Here is a 4520-nt window from a genome sequence, read left to right on the forward strand (position 1 = left end):
TAAGCCCAAATGTAAGCCCAAAAGCCCATTATCAATCTCATGAATCTACCTAATACCTTAGAGCGGTCAATGTGCTCAATATGTCGAGGTTAATTTGCTTAATATGTCATGTTGTTATCCCTAGCTACTTACACATGCTAATATTCATTTAGTACTCTTCTCTTTTGACATCTTTCAAGACTATTCAGCAATTGTTGTCCTTGGCATAGGAGAATGTATATGAGGCAGGCTTTATTCGAAATTTCATCTGATGACATTAAGACTCTATTTTCCCACTATTGGTGCCATTGACTCTACTAAATTCTGTTAGATCTTTTTTTTTCCTATATTCATCTTGATTAATATACACTACGAGTTCTAGTAATCCAAAACTCGGGTTGATTAGAACTTAATATTCCTCACTCAAATGATCCATACGTTGAATAGTTCGCATTCATCAGTTCTACTTAACTCAGGCTGATTAGAACTTGACCTTCCTTATTTTTATTAAGGCTGGTTAGAACTTTGACATTCCTTACTTTTTTTTAAATGATCCGCACTTCGAATTAGCTCGTATTCACCACAAAAAACTGTAGTGACATTATGACGTTGTTGCGCGCATGCGTGCTATGATGTCACATTGTTGACATTGTGACGTCTGCACGCTCGTTGGCGTGATGACCTCATCAGCACGGGACAATACATAGGGCGGCCATTTCCTACACCATCCTCATCAGGAATCTGATCTTGGATGGGATGGTGCGGTTCCTCATGGTCTACCCTTCTACAACTCTTAGTCAAGTAAGTCAGCCTGGGTAGTGGCTTTTCAGCATCCTATTTTCTCCATATTTTTTAGGATATCCTTTCTACTTAACCTGATTACAGGGATATTCTTCTTCCTTAGGTCTTCTACCTAAACCTAGAAAACACGAGCCAGTAGTTGACATCTTCAGGGCATCTGAAGCTGGGCACAACCTTTGTCCCAAAGGGACCTATGACCATGTTCTAATCTCCACTTTACCTTTGGCGGTTTCCATTTTATTTGGTAAGTTCATTGATTACCCTCTATCTATTTTGTCCCCCAAATCATGACTCGATTTTACATTATACCCTAAATCTTCTATTTAGGTATTTAGAAGCACCACAGCTAAGATCCTTCCTACGGTTGGATCCTTAACCCACACTTGAGAGGCTGTTATTGATATGAATCAGATGGCACATTCGTGTTAATGGCCACAATTTTGGGTAAGCTCTCAATACAACTTTGATTAAGTTCATTATTACTGTGACAGACATTCTTTAACGCTGGACTTTTGGTTAATGCTCAGACCTGGGGGGTCTTGAGATGACCTTTTGCATCCTATCATACTAATCTTTCAAATTGTGAACTACTATGAAGTTTGTGTTACACAAAAGGAAATATTTAAATATGTTGTCTTTCTAAAAAAATAAAGTTTCTGAAATATGTTGTCTTTTGAAAAAAACTGTGAATAGCTTCGATAATATTTTAAAATTTTCTGACGATTTTTGTGTACTAATGTATACCATTGAATATTTCTTTCTAGATATTGTTTGAAATTTGTTTATAGACCCCTGATGTAAGCAGCAAGATGTGGAATCATACAGAAACAAATATATAAAACACCATTTAATTAACTGGACTCATAATGTTTTGAGCCATTGATAGTGTGCAGAGGAGGGGAGTTCCCACATACGGGAACTTTATTGTTTTTTGATCCATATTATACAACCCATATGCTAGGGTTGGTTATCATCTCCTCTGCACCTGAAGTTAATTTAATACTCTGCAATTAATTCAAATTCTAAGTTCATTGAAGAGCAACACGGGAATGCAGGTCGAATTTTCATTTTTTTACTGGTCTATTTCCCCTCCCGCCCTTGACATTAACAATTCATATATACGCTATACCTCGTGCCCTCCTTCTGACACATCATAGAATGCTTCGACTACTTCATCTGGCTGTAAGGCGGTGTCTGGCTCTGGCCATCTACATCTCAATAATCTTTGTGTCTGCAATAGTTCCACTGCCTTTGTTTAGGCTATTTTCCTCAACAATATTATTACTTGCATTAATTCTGCTGCCTTTATATAGGGGTCTTCTCTCATCAATATGTGTATCGATAATAATGGCACTGCCTTTACTTAGGCTTTTTCTCTGAACACTGTTTGTATCAGTGCTGTCTTTACTTGGGCACTCTCTTTCTCTCAACAATGTTTCTGTCGGTAATGGTTGCACTCTCCTTACTTGGGCTCTCTTGCGTAGTACGCGGCACACAGCATTCACCCAGAAGTACCCCGGTAACCCGCTCACTCTCCCTGGGGTTACCCGCTGTGGTTGGCGTCTTCAGCATTCCTGTGTTTCACCGGCATCTGTGCTCATGGTCCGCTGACTGGCAGTGCGCCTTGCGAGTTATTCGCTTCCCGCTTTATCTTCCTCTATGTGTGGCAGCTCCGACATCCCGCAACAGAAAAGCGGAGAACTTCTCCCTACCTGGTTCTTATGCACACTGTGTCAGTTGGCCTCTCCACTGTGCTCTGCAATCTGCTCGCCTTCGGCATCCTTCACAGTGTCAGCACAAGTCGGTTGCTCCTCCAGTATCTGGCTATCTCATTCTTCTTCAGCTGTGTCGGATTTTAAACTTACCGGCATTGGTTAGCTTTCTCCAAACATTAGAACGCAGCGTTGGCTTTCCGCTTCTAGTGATCTTTCTTACCCCATCCCTCTTTTTTGTCTAAATGCTGTCGGTAAAGAAACTATAATTAGCTAATTGGTTAAGTTGAGCCATCTTAACGGAAATGTGACTGGTTCACTTAGAGGAGAGGACATCACATGAGTATATTTTAGTAGTTTCAGATCTCATTAGTTTGGGCTTTTCAGGGGTAGGTGGGTATCTTTTCCTCCCGTTCACTATATAGGGTTCACTAACTCCAAAATAAAACATATTGGGAGTTTTAGAAGGAATGGCAGAATTGTAGTTAAAGTCTCTCGGGGGTAGTCCGTGTTATAGGTGAAAGGGGAATACCATGTCTTATCTGGCAATGTCCTTCCACCCCCAATGAGCGTCGCCTCTCCACATGCCCTCCCTCAAGTAGCCAGCTTCTGCCTTTTCCTGGCCACACGAGCAGAGAATTTCTCTGGGAGAGCAGTGATGGCATATCCAAATTCATCAGACCATCTTCTAAGCTCTCAACCTCTGTGCCAACATAGTCCCAGCCTTATCATCCCTCTCATAGAATTTGTGTTTTTACAAGCAAAGCTTCCCTAAAACCTGCCTTGACTAGGTTTCTGAGTACCCTCTTCCTCCCCTGCAGGGACGTTAACGCATCCTATTTTCAATCCCTCACATCCCCAGCCCCTCTAGTTCCATTATCTCCCTTCTGAGCTTTTGCTTTCGCTAAAATGCTCTTTTTTTCCCATCTGGAGCCCTCTTAATCAGATGGCACAGCTTCCCAGTCCTCACAATTCTTCATGTCCCCCTTGTCGATTTCCTCAAAATATAACTCTGATTCCTCTTTTGGTTCCCTGCCTGAACTGGGAGTCCTTCAGGAAGTAGTCATTGCACCTACAAGATTTAACCTTACACCCCACTTCCCCTATGTGTTCAAAGTGTTATCATTTTGTGGTCCGATGTGCTACTTCGACCATATCACTTGAAAGTGCCCCATTTTCCTTGCCTTTTTCCATCAACATTTGATTTGATTTTGGTATGTGTAGAGCGCACTGGACAAACTTAATCGTATGTAGGCACAAATGTAAACATAGATGGTCCAAATGAAACAAGTGGACAAGTTCAAGTCCATGGACACAGCAAAAACTGGTCCCCCAGAGCTTCATTAGCTAGTTCTTCTCAGATAGATACTTTTTTAAAGATTTGCGAATTAAGGAAAGATTTAGAAGTCCTGATCTTCAATGGAAGACGATTCCATCATCTGGGACCGTACACTGCAAATCTCTGGTCACCTCTGGAGACACAGGAGGACGATGGAACTGTCCGAAGCAGTTTATCAGCTGACCAGGGTGTCCATACATGTTGGTATCTGCTGATTCTATCCATCAAATATGATGGAGCAAGGTTGTTTAAACATTTAAATATCAAGCAGAGAATCTTAAAATTGATTCTACCACCCACGCTCAGCCAATGAAGAGACCAGCGCAGTGCTGAAATAGAAGAGGACTTAATCACTCTGAACAATGATCTCACTGCAGTGTTTTGGGCTTTCTGAAGCCACTGGCATTAAGTGGCATTCCCGCAACTAAACTGTTGCAATAATCCAATTGCAAATTCACTATGGCCCCCACTGCTGCTGCATGACCATCCGAGGAAACAAACGTGAGTGCCTGCCGCAATAGGCATAGTGTGAAAAAAACAGCCTGAAGCTTATCACTCAACTGGAATTCACAATGCAAGTTCTCCTGCCAGATCCAGCCTACATTTGAATTCTTACTGGCAAGGTCAGATCTGAGCCCAGGAAGGGAGGTGGACAAAGGCGTTTCTCAGATTCAAGCAGATGTTTGGGC

Source organism: Ambystoma mexicanum, chromosome 6p, assembly GCF_040938575.1.
Source record: "Ambystoma mexicanum isolate Mex_15411 chromosome 6p, UKY_AmexF1_1, whole genome shotgun sequence".
Classification (NCBI taxonomy): Eukaryota; Metazoa; Chordata; class Amphibia; order Caudata; family Ambystomatidae; genus Ambystoma; species Ambystoma mexicanum.